We start from the raw sequence: 23,209 nt of genomic DNA on the forward strand, positions 1-23,209 counted from the left end.
CTTGTGTTAAACTGGAGAAGGCTGTATGCATGAAATTTTTCTTGTATACCCGAAACTTCTGGGGTTCGAGGAGCTTGACAAACAACAGGTTTTCGTGGTCTTGAAATCTGGTCTGTTTCTGGTGAATAATATTGTCCAGAATCCTGCCATGGAGTTGGCCGTAGTACGCGCGACGATCTTTCACTTAGAGCGTTTGCGGTGCATTCAGTGGCCTCATAGAGTTCCTCATATCGGCTTCTATCCAATCAATGGGTCTGAATACGGTGACATTGCCACACGCCTGCTAGAGGGCCCGACTGACACCAACTCAAAATCTGATTGGTTGAAGCAACAGGTTAATCGACATTTATTCTGTGTTAGAGTGCCTACACAACGGATTGTGAAAGCCTCTCTACCGGGCAACAAATGATGGCTGAAATGTGTTTGGTTAAATGCTTTAATATGAAACTCCGCCTCCCACGTCTATCGAGCTGCAGTCTATTACAGTGTAGTATATGGACGAAAATACGTTCCAGTTATGACCATTATGCGTAGAATTTCGAAATGAAACCTGCCCAACTTTTGTCAGTAAGCTGTAAGGAATGAGCCTGCCAAATTTCAGCCTTCTACCTACACGGGAAGTTGGAGAATTAGTGATGAGTGAGTGAGTCAGTGAGGGCTTTGCGTTTTATTAGTATAGATAACATTTTATTGCCTTATTTACTTAAAGTATAGAACACAGAATAATGCCAAGTAATTGTTAATGAATGTTTACAGTTTTTAAAAAGTGTACCAAAAACTTTTAAAAATCTGAATGCAACAATATATTTTTAAAGATAGATGCCATTCAAAGCCCATATGGAGCCCTATTTTGTCCCCCTCGACATCTGGAGTGTGTGCCCATTGAGTTCCTAAACTGCGGCCTATATATCCATACCATGGTGCTTGGAGTGTGAGCGATTCTGGAGTATGCATAGCTTTAGTTACAAAAATGGCACCCCTTGTTGTCCAGAGTGCGTGCCCCCTTTCATAAATGACTCTCCTCGGGTGACTGTGCCCTATGCGGCCACATATGTCATACTTTAAAATAAATAAAATGTGTATTACGAAGGACAGGGTAACTGCATGAAGTTCACTTTGTAGCTAGTTATTTGAGCCTCGCTGTAGGCTTGATCACTTTTTGTGCCATTTCCTTTAGTACTCTACATAGGTAATACTTTGACAGATTTTTGTAAATTTAAATTAGGTCAAAGAATCTAACATGAACAACAACAGCAGCATTTATTTATATAGCACATTTTCATATAAACGGTGTAGCTCAAACTGCTTTACAAGATGAATAAAAGTTTATAAAAAACAAAAATAAGATTAGGCAATACTAACTTACAAAGAATAAAGTAAGAAAAACAAAAAACTCAAGATGGAATGGAAAAAAAATACAAAATCTGCAGGGGTTCCAAGGCTACACGACTGCTCAGTCCCCACTGGGCATTCTACCTAACATAAATGATCTAAATCAGTGCTCATGGTTTTCAGGCTTCACATGAAAGAATTTGATGATGATGGTCATGTGGACATCTGGCCTTCAATCCATCAATGTAAGGACTGCACGGTGCTTTGATCAGGTGGTGGATTAGTATGGATTGCCATGAAGAAAATGACAATTCAATGCATATATAATTTAATAGGGGTACATTAAAATGTACCTATGAGAAAGCCATGTTAAAAATAATGGTTTTTAAAACATTATTAAAGCAGTTTTTTAAATTCTCCAACGTATTAGCGAGGCGAATTTCTATTGGTAAACTATTCCAGATTGTAGGTGCATAACAGCTGAAAGCTGCCTCACCATTTCTTTTAAGTTTAGCTCTTAGAATTATAAGCAGACACTCATTTGAAGATCTGAGGTTATGATGTGGTGTGACAGGCATTCCAAAATATAGGATGAAGCAAGAGTATTTAAGGCTTTGTAAATCATAAGAAGCTTTTTAAAGTCTATTTTGAATGGCACAGGTAATCAGTGTAACAACATAAAAACTGGAGAGATGTGTTCAGATTTTCTTTTCCTAGTTAAGATTCTAGCAGCTGCATTCTGCACTAGTTGCAACTGATTGGTATCTATCTTGGGTAGTCCTGAGAGGAGTGTGTTACAGTAATCTAGTCGACTAAAAACAAAACTGTGAACTAAATTTTCATCATCTTGCAAAGTCAAAAGGGATCTAACTTTTGCTCTATTCCTTAAATGAAAAAATGCTGTCCTGGTAATCTGATTAATATGCAATAATTATCCCTAAATTCTTTGCCTTGATCTTGACTTTTAAACCTAATGGATCAAGTTTATTCCTAATACTCTCCTTATAGCCATTTTTGTCAAAAACTAAAATTACTGTTTTCTCCTTATTTATTTTTGAGTAAATTGCTACCTACCCACTGAGAAACATAAGTAAGACATTGGGTCAGTAAACCAGGAGAATCGGGGTCATCAGGCGCTATTAATAAATACAGTTGTGTGTCACCAGCATACCTGCGGAAGCTCACACTATGCCTTGAGATAATCTGACCTAACAGAAGAATGTAGATTGAAAAGAGCAGTGGACCCAGGATAGATCCTTGTGGAACATCATAGAGAATATCATGTGTATTGAGTATAATTAAAAAATAATTAAATATAATTAAAGTATAATTACCATAACTAACAAAGAATATTTGGTATCACTTTACATTAGATGCCTCTAATTACGCTGTACTTACCTTGTAATTATCTGTGTATATATACAGAGTAACTAGATGTAATTATGTTGTATTTACTGTGTAACACAATGTAATGCTGTTGTTAAACACTTAACTGTAATTGTTATTTCACAGTTTATACACATAGGTACTTATAAAAATATTGGACTAACAATTACAATTGAGTACTTAATTATAGTGTTACACTGTATTCCACAGTAAGTACAAGGTAATAACCAAAGTACCTAGTTACTCTGTAATTATACAAGTAATTACATAATAAGTATATATAAGAATACTGCAGTACTAGAGTCTAACGTGGCAGCAGTAAGTACAAGTCAGGATTTTGTTCCCAGTGTAATGGATCAATAGTCTTACAGATGTAACTAAATAGAAACCTCTTTTGATGTCACCAGTAAAATGAACTTTGACTAGAAGCTGCACCTCCTTGAGCATAATGAGCAGAGCTTGTAAAGCTGACTTGAAATTGAAACTTGGACATTTCATGCAGAAGAGTACCTCAGACAGTAATCTGAGATCCTGGTGTGGGATAAAAATATGCAGGTTAACTACATGCTAATCCTTTTAACATCTGTAGGCCATTTGTTTTTTTCATTCAAACAGCAAAACACCAGATTTAAGGATGACACAGAGTGGCACAGAGCAAAATGAGATGTGAAACCAGCAAAATTTAGCTCAGTGTATCTGGTGAAACCACAAGCCCATTCTATCTTATCTAACTTCCTATTTCAAAACATATCTGTATTGTCTAGAGCAGAAGTTCTGTTTTTGGAAAATGACAGTAGCATGTACAGTACACATTTTCTTTAAGACTAGGACACTGACTAGTATTGAAAATAAAATACTTTGTACAGATATCAAGGACAAAAGAGGTCTACATGTGAAAAATTAAGGAGTATTGTTGAAAAGTCACATAGTAGAAATTAAAATTTGCTGTCTTGAGCTTCAAGTAGCATGAATACAGAACCATTCAATCAAAATAATCATATTGGATGGTGCTGAGTTATCTACTTGACAGAGCAACCCCACCAAATGCTTATGTGTCCTTTTAACTAACGTTTATTACCTGAATCATGCAATTGACTCTAAACAATGCAAGGTTCCAGTTAGAAACCATCTGTGAAGTTATGAAAACTACAAACTCAAAAATTATTAATATGTTACTCTGCTATGTTAAACTGATTGTCTGTCCTTTTGTCTAGTATAAATGTGTTTTCTGGCATCAACGAAACATCATTTTACAATCCTAAAGTCTATAGATTCTGATATTAGAACATTAGAACAATCTAGACAAAACCAGGCTATTCAGCCCAACACAGCTTGCCAGTCCTATCCACCTAATTCTCCCAAAAAAACATCAAGTCCAGTTTTGAAAGTCCCTAAAGTCCTACTGTCTACCACACTACTTATGCTTATTCCATGTGTCATGGGTTCTCTGTGTAAAGAAAACCTTTCTTATGCTTGTGTGAAATTTATCCTTAACAAATTTCCAACTGTGTCCCTGTGTTCTTGATGAACTAGTTAAGACACAGCTTTTGTACGTATTACCTTTACTTAGGCTTTCTTCCTCATCCCAAAAATGTGTATGTTAGGTTACAGGGCAACTCTACAGTGTCCTAAAGTGTACTGTATACGTCAACAAGCCCAGTGTTCAACAGGTGCCCCCTCCAAGAATAGTATATGCTTTTTCTGCAATACTGCCGCATTGGACTTAGGGTCCCTGTGATAAATTCACTGTCTTCTACGAGCAGTAATACAAATGAATGTTAGTAAAATCCAGACATTGGTTTCTGGTATGTTGACTTAAGTTGAATGTGATACTGAAGTAGAAGTGAAGTTAACATATCTGAACAAGATTGGTGGTTTCATGAAGTTTTCAGAAATGCATTGATTTTAGAAGTTACTACATGCCATGCCTCCAAAATAATTTTCTGTAAGATATTTAATAAAATAATTTAACTTGTTGGAGAAGACAGGATTGCCTAGAGAACAGCAACACAAAAATAGGAATGGTGTACAAAATCCATACAGACAGTGACTAGGTGAGAAATCAAACACATGTCTGAAAAGTGAAGCAGCTACAGTACATTAAACATTGCACCACTTTCCTGCTCCTTCAAAGTTTGTTTTAAAATTATTTTTAATAGCAGACAATGGTGTATATAATTATACCTAAGCATCTGCTATAAATTTAAATTCTGAATACTTCTTTCCCTCTGTTTTTGTTACCTTTATCCAGTATCTCTTCCATGAATGTGTGTCTCTCTTTTTCCTTCCCATTCTACTTCCCTTCATCTCCTTATTACACCCAGTTTCTCTCATATCCTTCACTAAAACATTCTTACATGTCCACCCCACACACTTCTTATTACTGGCAACTCAATCTCTAATATTCTCCTTTGCATATTGTTTTCTTCTTGTCTTCAAACAAATCTAGCCTAATGAAATCTCCTTTCCATCATCTTTTTCAGTATCTATTATGTTTTAGCCAGGATCTGTTCACTGTTACTTTTTATTGTCATTTCTGTTGTTACAGAATTATTACTATTATTTTTTTTAAAATATGTGATTTGTCTTAATATATGTTTTGTAGGTATTTACTGTGGTTTTTATGGGTGAAACCCCAAAAGGCATGATCAGTATGGTGTTACTACAATCATCTTTGGTATTGATGTTTATCCCAATGCCAATTTATATTAATTTTAGGTACCAGCATTTTTGGACTCCCAATAGAAAGATGTAAAAGCCAACTGCCACGGGCGTATTCCAAGAAGATGCACACTGTGATGTCACTGCTGTGACATTATATACTGTATATATACCAGTAACTGTGCACTGCACGATAACGTGCAGTGAATACACTTGACTTGAGCATTCATAGTTTTCATCCTCTTTCTCTGTATGTTTAGCATTTGTTTCCTCAGAGGTTGATGCGCTTGCTGCTTCCTAAGCAGCTCTTCTTTTCTCCACCCTAGCAGCATCCAGCCTTTTCGTCAGCATCTTTTTAGAACTGATTAAGTCAGTGTTTGTGTTGCACTTACTTAGTATGTTTTCCTTAATTTTTCACTTAAGCTGGCACTTAAGTCTTCAATCTACCTCAAGAATGATTTAAGATATGAAGAGGTAGGGGAAGTGATGGCGAAGATGGTAGGGAATGAGAGTTGATTCTACAATAAAATAAAAATAAAAAGAGGAATAACCTTGGAGGTTAATCATCACCCCTAAAGCGGATAGTAGACATCATGTGGTATATGTGTACTAAATTTCATGTCAATAGGTTAAACGGTTTGTGAGCTAGCATAGCATAGTATATAAGAAGATATATAAATTTTAGGATATTCCCGAGCCAGAATGCCTGGAGAATGGAAGGACCGGGGTAGAAACAATATTTCCTCCGGCACACGAGAGGGCAGCCGCCTTGGTTGCCATAAGGGCCATGGGAACAGAGCTTGGAAGCTCAACCCAGACAGTTCCTAAACCTTGGACAGCAGCACTTCCTCCACACCAGGAAGTGCTGTAAGAATGTCATCAACGAGCACCTGGAGTACATCCGGGCACAACATAAAAAGGTCTGCCTCACTCCATTTGAGGAGCTGGTGTCGAGAATTGGAGGACAGAGCTTGTGTGGAGGAGTGTAGGTGATAAAGAAAAGAAAGAATAAAGAAAGAGACAGAAAAGAAACAGCTTATTGTTGGTGATTTGTGCACTGTGTACTGAGAAGAAGAAAATAAAAGGGTATATTTTGCAGTTGTGTCTCTGTGCCTGGGGAGGGCCAACCTGATTTGTTTTTTTGGGATTAACACTTATGATTTTCTTCCAGTTCAGTTAAAATTCCAAATCTGCTTAGTTTTCATATATAATTATTGATATTTCTTTCTAATACTTATTGCTTATATTTCCTTTTCTACTGACATTTCATACTGTCCAAGATGTTCTTGTTCTAGCTAAGAAACATAGAAAAATATAGAACAAATAATTGATCCCCAAAACTTGCAGTATAAAGAAAAGTAAATTGATGAATTCATTTCATGTTTGGTTGACTTTATTTTTCAGCATGTGTTTATACCAAATTTATGCAGCAAGGATGTATGATTATATAGCTTCCATTTTTAAGTCTCCACACTGGCTTCCTGTTAGGTTTAAGGCTGCTCTCAAAATCCTCCATCTAAGATATAAACATATTTGGCTTTGATTAATTCTGCTTAAGTGAACTTATTATTTTGTACATTCCAGAGACTCTAAAGCTAAATAAAACTATTGCAGGAGACAATGTCTTCAACTATGTGATCCCCAGTCTGTGGAATGATCTGCATGCTATTTAAAGGGATGCCACATTGATTGTAACACTTGTATTCAATCTGCAGACTTATTACTCTAGTTTATTTTCCTCTTATTAGATGTGATAAACAAAATCTTTATGTCCCAGTAACATTTGTTATTTTGTTTTTTTTTGATTGAATAGGACTGATAGTATTAATAGTCTTTTAAAAAGAAAACTAGACTGCTAACTTTGCATTATTTTGCAGATCCTCTAATATATTGCCATGCATCATGATTTTGTAAGTCATTGTGGAAAAAGGCAACATGCAAAATGAACCTATCAACCTCAGGACTATCCAAAAAGATATGTGTTTCGTCAGATGCAATAAAGCAGCAAATACAACATAAACTTTCAATTTACAGTAATAACTTCTTACCAAATTTTGAGAATATGCCAATGAAATCACTGTAAACAGAATTGCTTTTTTTTCAATTTTGAGATACTATTGAACATTGCCTTCTTTCTTATCTGTTGGAGACGGATTAGGAATCTTCCAATTAAGCAAAATCTATATATATGATTCACTAAGGCAAGACAACCATGAAAAGCACGCCGGAAGGGGCGTGGATTCACTAAGTGAGACACCTATGGTGCACACAGGAAGGAGCCACGCCCACCAACTCCAAGACCATTGGATACGACGACAACTCGCAGGGCCATGCCCACCAACTCGGACGCGACGACACAGAAAAAATGGCGTCATTTATGTTCGTCTGTCACATGCAGTGCAGGTCAGGTTAATGTCATGTACCTCCGAGCTACATTGACTGTTCATAGAGGCATGTTTCTCACGGAGGTGAATCGCCGTATGCAGTGTGTGAAACGGTTTGCGAGGGGTATCCCATGGGATCCTTAAAACAATCCTTTAAAACTGAGGTTAAAGCACAACGAAGGAATTAGTCATTAAAAACCAATAAGCCCTGTGCCTCTGTTTCATTACCGTCTCACCTGCTTCACCAATGCAGGCCCTGCAACAGTCGAGACGCTCTGTCAGCAGCTGACCTTCTCTGTGCCTGACGGGTTCACACAGAGGCAGCGCAAGAGAAAGCCGCGCCAGAGACAGACAGAGGCACACACACAGGCAGCTGGTGGGCGGCTCTCCGTGAGTTTCTCTTGCGAGCGGACACATGACCAGGCGGTAGGGATACCACTTTTAATACAAAAAAATAAGGGACGCGCAATTTCATTCTCAAATACGGGACGATTCCATATTTTAAAGGACGGGTGGCAACCCTACAGAACGCTCTCCGACAAATTGTGCAGTTGGCTTGATAACAATTTCCGCTAACACTCTGCAGCCAAGTATTTGTTTCCTCCCACTCTCTGCGGTATTTTTGCAGCCGCTTGCGTTTAAGCTCTGAAACTTTAAGACGCGGGGGGTTACCTGGAGAAGCACCTGCCATTTTTTTAATATTACTCTCTGCCAACACTTTGCAGACTCCATTTAAAAGACCCACCCTCCTCACTGGACAGTTAAAAAGACCAATTAAACTAATGATGACATCAAGTATTACCCAATCAAAAGTAGGAAAGGAGGCATCTTCATAAAATGCGTGTGGGATGATTTGCATGAGACGCTGCTTTAAAAAAAATGATAAAAAAAATACGGGACAAAACCTGTTCCGTATTAATTCAAAACAGGATGCGCAATTTCATTCTCAAATACGGGACGATTCCGTATTTTAAAGGACGGGTGGCAGCCCTACCAGGCGGTGTGTATGCTTCGAGGACGAGGCTGGACACGGCTTGCGGCCGGGCACATGAGCAGGCAGTGTGTATGCTTCGAGTGCGAGGGTGGACGCGACAGGACCATCTAGGAAAAATCATGTCGCGGATGTGATTCGCTGTATGCAGTGTGTAAAAGTTTGTCACAGATGTGAATCGCTGTATGCTACGTGTAGAACAGTTTGCGAGGGGTGTCCCTGTGTCTTTCCAGAAGTGTTCATCCATCAATAAATAATTATGCCGCGGGTTCACTATTGTGTTGTATTTTGCTCTCTCCAGAGTTCCATCTTTTCATTCACTTACTGTTGTATTCTCACACTAACCTGTTTTAGACAACCGTGTCTTTCCAGAAGTGTTTACCATTCAATAAATAATTATGCATGAGATTGAGTGTGTGTCTAGGCGTGGGTAAGACGTTGAACCCCATTTGGGCTGCAAACCGTGGAATTGCCACTAAGTGCGACTCATACGCTCCCACTGTTTTCGTCCCTACCCTTTGTACACACCCCCCTCCCACACGTTGACTGTTAATAGAGGCATGTTTCTCGCGGAGGTGAATCGCCATATGCAGTGTGTAAAACTGTTTGCGAGGGGTATCCCATGGGATCATTAAAAGATTCCATTACAACTGAGGTTAAAACACAATGAAGTGAGCAGTCTTTAAAAAACGAGTTTTCGGTTACGAGGCACGACCGCGTGCAGCATAGCAAAGTGTTGTACACGCTACATACAGCAATTCGCATCCGCGACAAACATGCGTCTTCTTAGATGCTCCTGCACTTTGTACACACCCCCCTCCCACCTCGCTATGCCGTACGGACGATTGTGTGTTGGTTCGTTCCGTTCATTGTTACAATGTTGCTTTTCTTGCTGATTTATTACATTACCGATTTTGCAAATGATAAATTTTCTCCCTGTGCTTAAAAATTATTAAAAAACCAGCCTGATTATGCGGCGTATGGTAAGGCGCGGGTTGGCTAGTATTTTTTATTCAAGTAGAGATTTTTCATAGCACAATGTTAACCTATCTGACATTACTTCAAATATTGTGGTTAATGCACTACTAATGATCTCAGATCCCAGTCAGGTGGAGGTTTGAGGGTTGAGTTTAATGGTGTGGTGATTCCTGCCACAACAAAGCTTAAAAGTGAGTGCAGGCCTTAAAAACAAACACAAAAAGCCAGACCTACCCTCTTCACAGGTTTGGCCCCCAGTGCTGGTCTCACCCTTGGTAGTCTAGTTCCAAACTCAATAGGTAAGCTTCTGGCTTGCGTGGGCCCCAAAACGAAACCAAGTCATTTAAATAGCAAAATATCTCAACACACACCCAAAATGGGAATAGAAGAAATAACCATTTAAATAGGACAAATACTGTATTATTTATATGTATATACTAAAGAAAACCAAAAACTGAAAATAAAAAGGCAGGGCAAGAAAAATAATATAAAAATAGGTCTTGCCTAAAAAGGCAGTGGTATCTTAGAAGAAGCAGGGGTCTAGGTCTGCAAATCTCAAAAATCACAAGCAACCAAAAACACAAAAACAAAAGTACCACAAAAATGGCAGATTCTGTTTTTATAAAGTTGGGGCCTTCCCCCAGCTGCATCTTCAAGTGGCCCGACCATCATAAGCTAACTACAACTAATAGATATAATACAAAAAAAAGTAATATTACATAAATGCAGCAAAGACAAAACAAAACCAAAAACAGAATTCATAACCTAACTTTAAAGATAAAATTTGAAAAATAGCAAAAGGAATAAATTAACTTAAAACATATTTGATCCAAGGTGAAGAATAACACATGGATTTTTTGAATAAAATTCTGCCTTTTTATGTTGTTTCTTCATTTAAATAAGTAAAATAAAAGTTATCCGAGTGAAATATTTCTAGTATTATTTTAGGGAAAATAACTCCACTTTATGTTGAAAAACCATAGTACTGTATGCTTACATGTTTGACTACACATAAAAAAAAACAGTTAATTCATTAAACTGACTAAAGGTAGATGAAGAAAAGTAGCTGACCATTATAATTCTCTGTTTTATGTATTTAACTCTCCTAAACATGACACCTCTAAAGTGAACTACATAACTTTTATCATAAGGCTAATGAGTTTATGTTTTGTTCTGTCAGTAAAATTTATATTTAAAAAGGCAAATGAGAATGAGAATCACTGATCTGAAAAGAGTTGTCAAGTGAAAACAGAAGAAAGGAAAACATATGAAAAAGGATGAAGCAAAAAGAGAGCCATGAATTGAAAAAAAAAACACTCCACCAGCATTTGATATTCAGAGTCGGCATGCTCTTTCCTTTGACAAACCTTTAAATATGTAATTTCATTTAATATATTCAAGTTATTAGTTTGTGAATCAAGACTGAAAATAATACGTACACCATAAAAGAAGTGTTCCTGAACCCAGTGCATACAGCTATTACGGGTAACGTTTGCTTTTTCTTTTTTTAAATGGATTGCAAGGTTTTCAGTTCATTGTGGGAGAAAAAAATGTTTTGTATTTCACAGAACCTCATTTTCATGTTTAAAAATGCAAAGATTTTTTCAACCTTTTAAAAGGCACTGGAAATGGTTACAGAATATAATGAGTTTTACAAGTTATGCTGTTAATATTAATGAAGTAGTAACCTGGCAGTTGTGGATTACTTAAAAATGGTACAATTCAGGCAAACTCTGAATATCAGTTATGAGGGATATTGTCTAATTTAATTAAGTCAGTAATTGTCATCCATCCAGTTTCCAGTAACAGGTCTATTCATATGTAACACACATAGTAATAAATAGTTCCCTCATGTTGTAGGGTAAACCTTCCTCAGCACAGGTTTAGAAACACTTATTTTTATTTTACTTTGCTTTTAGTTTCTTTCTTCAAATTCCAGGTGTCACACATGTGCACATGGGAGGCAGCTAAAGGGCTTGAATGAGAGTAATTACGAAACAGACCGGGAGATAGCAGAGTGCACTGACTCTTTTTCTAGCTTTTCTGCAGACCATTCACAGGATATTCCACCTGGCCCTGATGATGTTAATTCTGGTTCTAACCCCTTTGATGTCAATTCCGGGCCAAAGCCTATGGATGAAGACCCTTCTGGTTCCGGCCCCTTTGAGGTCACTTCCTATAATGGCCTTTAAAAGCTGCCACCTTTCCTCTATCCCTTCAGTTCTGTTTGGGACGCTGATCTGTACACTTCAGTACATCAAATTACAGTAATCCCTCGCTATATCGCGCTTTGACTTTCGCGGTTTCACTCTATCGCGGATTTTAAATGTAAGCACATCTAAATATATATCACAGATTTTTCGCTGGTTCGCGGATTTCTGCAGACAGTGGGTCTTTTAATTTATGCTACACGCTTCCTCAGTTTGTTTGCCCTGTTGATTTCATACAAGGGACGTTATTGGCGGATGGCTTAGAAGCTACCCAATCAGAGCATGTATTACATATTAACTAAAACTCCTCAATGCTATAAGATATGCATCCCTCGCGGAGCTTGATTGTTTGCTTGTCTCTGCCTCTCTCTCACCCTCTTTGACATTCTCTGCGCCTGACGGAGGGGCTGTTTCCTTAAAAGATACTGACGCTCCTCTAAAAAAATGCTGCTTTATTGCGGTGCTCGGCATATTTAAAAGCACACGTATTGATTTTTTGATTGTTGCTTTAATCTCGCTCTCTCTCTCTGACGTTCTCTGCGCCTGACGGAGGAGATGTGAGCAGAGGGGCTGTTTGCACAGAGGCTGTTTGCTTAGAAGATACTGACGCTCCTCTAAAAAATGCCGGCAAACTTAAAAGCACACGTATTGATTTTTTGATTGTTTGCTTTTCTTTGCGTGTGCTCTCTCTCTCTCTCTCTCCCTCTAAAATTCTCTGCTCCTGAAGAGAAGAAGATCTATTTGCATTCTTTTAATTGTGAGAAAGAACTGTCATCTCTGTCTTGTCATGGAGGACAGTTTAAACTTTTGACTAAAGGGTGTTATTTCATGTCTAGAGGGCTCTAATAATGTTAACAGTGTGGGAGAGTTTATAAGGGCTTAAAATATATAAAAATAACTACACAAACATATGGTTTCTACTTCGTGGATTTTCATCACGCAACCCCCGCGATCGAGGAGGGATTACTGTATTCAATTTTGCAGCCAGGAAAAAATATGCGGGTGGCTGCCAAAAACCTTACTATGGCTCTTTGTTGAGTTTGTGACACTGCTAACATATATGTTAATAGAGTAATAGGAAAAATTATGAATACAATTAAACTGTACCTTTGGTTACTATCCACTTATTTAAACATGCAATGATCAGTTTTCCTTATTAACCCTAAAATCTTGCTTACCATTTCCAAACTCTATGCTCTGTATAAGTGGCAATAATGACCCTATAAAGCTGCAGGGAGTGACCATTATACCCTTTCAAAGTTATAATATGCCGGGATGTGAGGAGTCACCCTCGAAGTGCTGAGGCTATTGTCATGTGCAGTCTCATAGCAGCTTTAGCTGTCAGTGCTCACAAAACCCCACAAATATTTAAATATTTGCATTATTTCCCCCTACAAGATATGGACTGTAGCATCCAAAATAGTTACAATCTACTAGTTATTATCTTGTTGTTCTCTTACAGATACTGATTTTTGTTTCCTCTGCCGCTTATAAGGGAGGGCATCTGAGGATAGTACTGTAACAGGTAAAAGGTACCGGAAGATTGTCTTTGCACCTGAAAATGGATTCTGAAATTGATTCTGTTTTCTGCAATAATCTAAAAATTCTTACCATATATAAATGTTTCACTTTTTAAAAATGTGTTTAATACTGAAACTAATAAGAACTATACCATACAGAAGGCCATATTGTAATGCTTTATGGTTTAGGGTGTGTTCACCACCACTGTTGGCAATTTTACTCAGGAAGAGTACTAAGTTACTTTTTACTTATTACTGTTTTAAAGAGTAATTTTATTACTTTATTTATTACTTATTACCAAAAAAAAATTAGTTATATTATTCGTTATCTTACTATATTACTTTCAACACCACTCATAACATGGCTTCTCTTAAAAATGAATACAGTTTATTGGAACAATTAACCTTGTAGAGAAGTCAACAATCAAACTACGTAACTACAAACTTTGCAGCCTGTATGAAAAATTCGCTTTTTAACTAAAGTATCCTCATAGTAAAAAGGTTTTTAACAGTTTTACCAAACATTTACAAAACATTAAATGCTGCTTCATACTTAGACTGATAGCATGTCCAGCCTCTAGTTTTGTTATCTCTCTCTGACATATTAAACATGGTCCCAATGTTCAGAAGGGATAGAATGATTGTATCTCATTAACACAAGCTTCTCAAACCACTTATCAGACAATCTGTTCCTTCTCAGGGTGAGCACTAAACTGAAAAGCTGCTCCACAGGTGTGCTAGATGAAGTCAGAATGTTGTACTTTATGTACATGTTTTTAATGTTTGAGAACTGGTTCAAGGTATCAACCTCATAATCTTGTGACTTCAAATAGTCCATAACTTCTTTTTCTGCCGAGTAGCTCTGTCTCAAATGCAAAAAGGTCCTTTTCATCATGGTTGGCTGACGTCATGGATACAGAGGCAGACTTCTCTACAGGAGCAATTCAACAACACTCTGCTGTCAGAAGCTCCCTTGCATGCTCTCTTCTATCATCACCTCTCAGCTATTAGAGTTTGAACTTCGGACAGCTGGCAGCTGCAAGAAATACAAGTACAGTATATCTTTGATATCCAGTACATCAGCAAAATGAGTCTGGATGGCCTGAAAAACAGAATTTGATCATTTATTAGAGTTGTATAATTAATATTTAATTTGTCATTGGAATTATTTTTTATCCACGCAATTGTAGACCTAAACCATCCTTGTTCTCATGTTGAAAATTTAATTTAAGGCTTAGGCTATTTATTGACCCCTTTATTTTAATATTCTGTTCCTTCAATGATAATGATCATTATTTTAACTATTGTTTTGATAATTGTGCCTACAGATTTAGAAACAAATATTGCAGTAACGTCTGTTCCCTCTCTCATGAATGACGCAAAGCAACAAATCTGCCTGAATAAATTTGTTAAATGATAATAGGTTTAGGAATATAGTCATACCTTCACTATGACATCTGGAAGGCCAGCTGTCATCTTTGAGAGTGGTCTTTCAAGGAAAGCATCCTTGTCATCAGCACTTCAAGGGTAAGTAATAAAGTCCCATAACAAAAGTCATCTTCTGCAATATGTCCAATGGTGCTGTAAGTTGGTTTATAACGGTGCAGTACTCCTGCAGGAATTGGTACTCCTTGTCATTGAGGCACTCCTAGTTTAACATATACAGTAGGCTATTCAGCTTGTTCACAGGAATTTCACTGTCTTCCAGTTCAGAAAAAGACTCCGGATTTACAAGCTGATATATTTTAAACGCCTTGGCAAAATTTGACGCATTGTCTGTTCCAGTGGGTATAACTTTACCAAACAGTTCATACGATGAATGAATTTGTTCTATCTCTGCACCAATAACATCAAAAGTGTGCCAACCTCTGGTTCTCCTACATGCTATGGTGGCCTTATTGTGCTCCAAAGTGGACCTGCTGATCTGTTACACCCAGAAAGCTTTTGTTGTTCGCATCCATATATTATAAGCTGTGGTGTGAACAGAATCTACCTCTTCAAGAATGGCCTTCAAATTAGATAACATTTCTGCATATTCTCTCCCAAATTGGGCAGTAAATCTTTCTCTGAGGCAGCGTAACATTGCTCCTCGTGGGTAATTTCATAATAATGTGTTGAAACGAGATCGACTTCAAATAGGTAACATCTCCTCTACAGTATATTCAGCAACGAGCTTATTCAAATCCCGTCTACTTAACTTCTCTCCACCAGAGTGTGCTGCTCTAAAATCCAGTTTTGGTGGTTTAGCTGGAGTGTACTGTATGCATCAGCGGCTGTAAAGACCTCCCTGCCATCATAAACATTTTTTCCACAAATTTCACATTGGTGCTCTGCTGCCATGTCAGATTCTTGAATAAATTCAACGTTGTGTTTTTCGCAACTGAAAGCGTTTTGCTGCCAGGACAAAGTTTACAACGAGCAACAATGTTCTTTACATCTTTGACTGAGACAATTCAAAATAATGGCAATATTTCCAGTTTTTGAAAGCACTCCTCTCTCAATTATCCTCCATGTTTTTTAGGTAGTACTACTCTGATATACCACACATAACATGTAATAATAAAATAGCCTACATAAGTCCAAAAAAAAAAATCATGTTCTGGTAATGCAGTGTTAGTTGGATTAGAAACTGAGATATTATTACTGGGCAGCATGGTGGCGCAGTGGTAGCGCTGCTGCCTCACTGTAAGGAGACCTGGGTTCGCTTCCTGGTTCCTCCCTGTATGGAGTTTGCATGTTCTCCCCGTGTCTGCGTGGGTTTCCTCCCACAGTCCAAAGACATGCAGGTTACATGCATTGGCGATCTTAAATTGTCCCTAGTGTGAAGTGTGTGTGTGTGCCCTGCGGTGGGCTGGCACCCTGCCCGGAGTTTGTTTTCTGCCTTGCGCCCTGTGTTGGCTGAAATTGGCTCTAGTGGACCCCCGTGACCCTGTGTTAGGAAATAGCAGGTTGGACAATAACTGACTGGCTGAATGACTGATATTATTACTGTTTTGGAAATTGTAACTACAATGTGACAGCTTCACTCCTCTTGCCTGTCATGGCACAGCACCATTCTTACAGATGGCCATGCAATAAGACCAGTCAATTAAAATCTGCATGCATGAACCCGTCCAAAATTTGAAAAATGTCTTCCCCTGGATTTCTTTGCAGGATAAAAGCTCCTCAACAAACCTTTCATCTCCAATAAATCTGATATAGACAATAATCTTTGCTGCATTAGTTACATTTGTGCTTTCGTCCTGCAATGCTAACCAAGGGCTGTTTTTTACCTGTTCTAGTAGTACTAGGGTGTTGTACTATGTTAGCCATTATGGATGTAGTGAGAAGTTTATTGACTAACTAGAAAGATTACAATATGCAAGCTTTCGAGGCAACTCAGGCACCTTCTTCAGGAAAGATCTTGAGTTGCCTCGAAAGCTTACCTGTTCTAGTAATTGGTCTGTTACATCCTCAGCCATGCCAGATATCCATCTACACACACACTTAACTGACAAAGGGACAGTCAGTGCTATGGGCCGCTTCCTCACCAAGAAATTCCTGAACTATGTCTGGTCACCAGTATAATCAGATCTCCAACTGTGTGAGCTTTCTTCGCATGGGCAATCAAATACATCTCCAGAAAAGACGTCCTCAGTGCTCTGAAACCATTGCTTGCTGTGTAAAAGTGCTTGCTTGTTTCACAAACAGTGCTGCTTTCCTTTTGGAAAAAGTCAACATGTTTCCTAAAATCAGCTGAATGCTTTTGTTTTAGATGTCCTTCCAATTTAGACAGCTTTAGACAGAATTTACTGACGAAGAACACATTTGGGGTAATAAAGTCTGTCTTTTTTCATGGCCAGCACAAGGTGGCTTTTGAGTAGCATTTGAAAAATGTGTTTATTAATAAGTGTAATTGTCAAGCGCAGTAACAAAGTGACAATGATATTATTAAAATACAAAGTGAACTCGAAAAAATGCTTAATTTTTTACAACTTTTTAAATAATAAAATCATATGATTTTTTTTTTCCCCCCATTTTGCCACAGACCCCCTGACATATCCCTTGCAGACCCCCAGTGCGCCACAGACCATAGGTTAGGAAAAACTGCCTTACACTACTCGTTACTGAGGAAAGTAATAATATTACAATAGCGTGTTATTGAGTAATGCTTTACTGCCCAATACTGTTCATCAATATGGGTTCCTAAAAAGCCTACTCAGCAAATTGCATCCCAAAAACACAGGTAGCATTTTTGTTTTCCTTTGTAAACACATATCATCCCCAATTCACCCTTTCTCTGCCCTCAATAGTATAATGATAGCTCCATTAAAATGAAACGTCATGATAATACTTACTATAATATATGCTATATGAAACAGAATAATATGCTCCCTAAAAATTAATGGCGGTTTACATCACAAATTCCTGTATAAAACAATGGGGTCTTCTTGAGACATGCTACACCAAGACACAAACAGCAAAGGTTGATTGATAAGACTCTGGCATGGTCTGAATCTCAGTTCATCACTCTAATTAATGGTCCATATTTTTTATTTTATTAATAATAAGTGGACTGCTTCATGATGCAGCACCTCAGTACGTCATGCTGCTGCTTTATGGATCTGTAATCCAGCTTTCAAATCCTGTCTCTGATTGTTGTCTGTATTGACTTTTATGTTCTTCCAGTGTCTGTGTTTTCCTCAGATTTTCTTCCCACATCTCCAAAGACCCAGCTTAACTGAGTCTATATACCAGTGTTTCCCAACCATTTTCCTGTGATGGCACACCTTTTGTAACCAAAAACATCCCATGACACACCATTATTCTATTAACCACAAACACATTGCATCTCATACACGCGCTCAATTGTCCAAAGATGTAGAACTACCAGAGCAGCCAGTAAAAAAGAGGCTCCAATATCAGCATTCGCAGCAAGCACTTTGGTGGCATCTCTCAGTTGCTTCATCCTTTTGCCCCCAAGGTGCATTCTCACTGTCCAGCAGCCCTGCGAAACTCGCTGGCAGCCATACACCCAGGGAGAGGGACTATAACAGTCAGGAGGTGCATTCAAAGTGTTCTAATTGCTGTGTTTTCAAATGACTGAGGAGCTGCTTTTTCCAGCTTCTTCAGGTAGACTCTCTTGCTCAGACAGGTCTTGATCGTTTGAGGAGCTTGTCCCTCTCAGGTTTAGACCCAGGCACAGCACACTATTATGATATTATATTATACTATATTATAGTATATATTGTAGTGTGCGGCTGGGGACCTGGCCGGGACGCCTCCACGCTGAGAAGACCAAGGGAGCAAGTGTGGCCAGAGTGTTACCTCCCCCAGGATGCTAGATGGCAGCCTCACTGGGTTGCAGCTGTGCCTCATGGGAGTTGGAGTTTGGTGTAGCCCTGTTGGGATCTGTGGGTGCCACCAGGGGGTGCATCAGCAGGATCTGCAAAGCCTTTTTGGGCAGTTCTTCCGCCACACCCGGAAGTGCTGCTGGAAACTAGGTCATGAAGCACCTGGCGCACTTCAGGGTGCAGTACAAAAGGAGCCAGCACCACTTGAGGAGCCAGAGTCGGGAGGAGGAAGACGAAGCTTGACCAGAGGAGTGGAGGAGAAAGAAAAGAAAGAGAGAAAGTGAAGAAAGAGTATTCTGTTGGTGCATTGTGTTTGTGAGACTGTGCTGTAGTTGTGGGAAACGAGGGAAAGTGTTTCCCATGAGGTAAAAAGAAAATAAAAAACAACATGTGTGCCTTGAACTTGTATCCCATGCTTGTCTGTGTCGGGTTGAGGGAGTAGTGCAAGGCTGGTGGTCCACAATAAATATATACTATATTATACTATATACTATATAATATTATATTACACACTACTATTATTATTATATTTCCACAGCACACTATTTCACTATTACCTGTATTTCCATAGCATAGCTGGATAGCTGTCACAGCGTACCATTGTGTCATGGCACACTGGTTGAAAAACACTGCTATATATAAAGTAAGTGTGAATGTAGGTGTGGGTGTGAGTGGGCCCTTTGATGGACTGTTACCCCATCCAGTGTTGGTTTTTGCCTTTTGCCCAGTTCTGTTGAGACAGGCTAAAAGTCTTACATTTCCATGGATTGGATTAATTAGCTTTAAGAATTTTACTGTAATGATACTGTACTGATGAGCTGGTGGATGCCATTTGGCTGAGCATATAACACAACTGACAGACTTGTGAACTTCCACCTGTGAGCACTTTTTTCATTCCATTTTTTTCAGATGCCTGTGATAAAACTTGTTTCTTTGCACCTGTTTTAAGCTTGTTATGTATACTCATAATTACCTTCTTATTAGGCAACCAGGATTAGGTTTATTTGCAGGCCTTAGTGCCAGGACGAATATGCAAGAGATACTGGTTTTGTTGCATAGAGATGACTTGAGAATATATTATGATGGCGTGGGAAAGGGACAGTATTAAATCAAGAGTGAACTATAACAAAAATAGAATGTAGAAAATGATATGGTTTAATTAACATGATACAGGAAAACTGTCTAAGCTGAAGGCAAAATAACGAGGTAAGGAAATAAAATCAAGTGGCTTCAAGCAGCAGCAAAGTGGTTTTCATTTTCAGTCAACAACAAGCAAGAGGTGTGGTGTGACATACTAGTAGTTGTGTAGCTCCACTTTTTGTGTGTATATATTCACCCGATGATAAACTGGTGCCCTGTCCAGGAATTCTTGCACCCAGTGCTTTCTGGGATAGGCTCCATCTTCCACACAACCCTGCTGCTTTGAAAATGGATGGATGGATGGAAATGTCTTAACCCTGCAAAGGAATGCCAGCTTTACAGACTGTATTCCTTAACAAAAAAGAGGTTACAAATTAATTGCAAAATGTTCAATGTTATTAGTGTGGGTTCCAAGATCAGATTCAAAATCCTGAGAGTAATAATCAAATATCTATCTGTTCATTCATTTTCAAACCATCCTAGTCAAATGAAAATTCATACTATTCTATTAGCTAAACCCAAGCACTGTTAATTTCAAAACTGCTAAAGTTACAGTCTACGAGATTTACAACCACATTACTCAGACTATAGCAAAATACTATTCTATCCTGGTACCACAATAAACATTCTACTGACATACATATGCTGCTATCTAGATATGACAAAGCTGGTATGATTCTCAAACTCATTGCACAGAGCAAACATCTTTCAGTTTAAAATTGTTTCTTTAAGTGTAGGAAAAACATGTGCTTATGGACTAAACATGAATAGACAATATAAACCTGTTATCCGTGATTTTTTAAGCTCTTGATACTCTCAGAAAATCATCTTCAACTTAGCCTGACTGTCATTTAACTGATAAAAATCGGACAGATAAAATGTAACCAACCAATTCTAACCTCATTGCACACTGGTATGAGATGACTGGTGAAATGAATACATTCTTATATTCTTTGCAAATATTGAAACACACTGCACAAAGCCTTGACCTTATGGTCACACAAAAATAATTAAAGACAAAATTTATTATATCCATCACACTACCAAAAATAATGATAAAGAGAATAGACTTGTCTGTCTTCATCAAAAAATAATCCATCACTTTACTTTCAAAAATTGTTTAAGAGATAATAAATTTGCCAGAATACCATTTTCTGTGAGAGATGATTGCATGCTTATGGGACAAGGTCATTTTATTCAACTACATGAGAGTAAGGTCAGCTGCAAAAGGAGCACTGAGGTTTAGAGAAATAATGTGAGAGAAATAAATACTTGGAAAGCAAAACTCTTGAGGCTATTTAAAAAAGGACAAATTTAAGGTGACTGCATCTTTAAGCTTTAACTCCTAAATCTTCCCTACTGAAAGCATATAACTCACTTTTATATACTGTTATGTTCCTTTTTGTTCCAGTAATCACTGCAATGACATTGCCCCTTTCTACAGAGACAGCTTTGCCACCTCTATCAACAAGTCAAGTGTTACATACTCTTGGAGAATTCCAAAACCTTTTTCTTTCTAGGCCATGAAGAGTATAATCTTCTGCGGTAGAAATTGATGAGCCAATTACAAGGTGTGGAAAGATTTTTAAGGAAGAGATGCTGTTGACAGCAAGTGAATTTGTGACATCATTGCATTTTAAATTATTAGTGCAAACGTTTGGCAGAAACTAGTGAAAGAGAATATTCAGTAACAAGCTCACATCCACTTCAAGTTTATGTATAGAACAGTACCCAGTAATATATATATATATATATATATATATATAGAGAGAGAGAGAGAGAGAGAGAGAGAGAGAGAGAGAGAGAGAGTGGTACTGCAACCTTTTTGTTTTGATTCCTTGAGTTGTTGTTGTGTGTATGTATATATATATATATAGAGAGATACAGATATATATATATATATAGGGTGGTCCAGATCTAATTATGCAATGTTCAGGTATTGGGTCTCCCATGTTTGCTCCCTGGGAACATATGCTGCAGGGGCATCCCGATCGGGTATGGATCTCGGACATACAATACAGTAATCCCTCGCTATATCGCGCTTCGACTTTCGCGGCTTCACTCTAGCGCGGATTTTAAATGTAAGCACATCTAAATATATATCACGGATTTTTGCTGGTTAGCGCTTTCTGGACAATGGGTCTTTTAATTTAGGTTACATGCTTCCTCAGTTTGATTGCCCAGTTGATTTTATACAAGGGATGCTATTGGCGGTTGGCTTAGAAGCTACCAAATCAGAACATGTATTACATATTAACTAAAACTCCTCAATGATATAAGATATGCTTCCTGCGCGGTGCTTGTTTGCTTCTCTCTATCTTTCTCACTCTCTCTGCCTGACGGAGGGGGTGTGGTGAGCAGAGGGGCTGTTTGCACAGAGGACACGGACGTTCCTCTACAAAATGCCGCTTTATCGCGGTGCTTCTGTATACTTAAAAGCACTTATTGATTTTTTGATTGTTTGCTTTTCTTAGCGAGCGCTCTCTCTGACATTCTCTGCTCCTGACGGTGCTCCTTTATGACGGCGCTCCTTTGAAGATGATATGTTTGCTTTCTTTTAATTGTGAGAAAGAACTGGCATCTCTGTCTTGTAATGGAGCACAGTTTAAACGTTTGGCTAAAGGGTGTTATTTCATGTCTAGAGGGCTCTAATAATGTTAACAGGGTGGGAGAGTTTATAAGGGCTTAAAATATATAAAAATAACCATACAAACATATGGTTTCTACTTCGCAGATTTTCACCTATCACGGGGGGGTCTGGAATGCAACCCCCGCGATCGAGGAGGGATTACTGTATACTGTATATACAGTCATATGAAAAAGTTTGTAAACCCCTCTTAATTCTTTGAATTTTTGTTTATCATTGGTTGAGCTTTATAAGTAGCAACTTCCTTTTAATATATGACATGCCTTATTTAAACAGTAGTATTTCAGCAGTGACATTAAGTTTATTGGATTAACAGAAAATATGCAATATGCCATCCATCCATCCATTGTCTAACCCGCTGAATCCAAAAACAGGGTCACGGGGGTCTGCTGGAGCCAATCCCAGCCAACACAGGGCACAAGGCAGGAACCAATCCTGGGCAGGGTGCCAACCCACCGCAGATATGCAATATGCATCATAGCAAAATTAGACAGGTGCATATATTTGGGCACCTCAACAGAGATATTACATCAATACTTAGTTGAGCTTCCTTTTGCAAATATAACAGCCTCTAGACACCTCCTATAGCCTTTGATGAGTGTCTGGTTTCTTGATGAAGGTATTTGT

The sequence above is a fragment of the Polypterus senegalus genome, chromosome 3 (genome assembly GCF_016835505.1).
Source record: "Polypterus senegalus isolate Bchr_013 chromosome 3, ASM1683550v1, whole genome shotgun sequence".
Classification (NCBI taxonomy): domain Eukaryota; kingdom Metazoa; phylum Chordata; class Cladistia; order Polypteriformes; family Polypteridae; genus Polypterus; species Polypterus senegalus.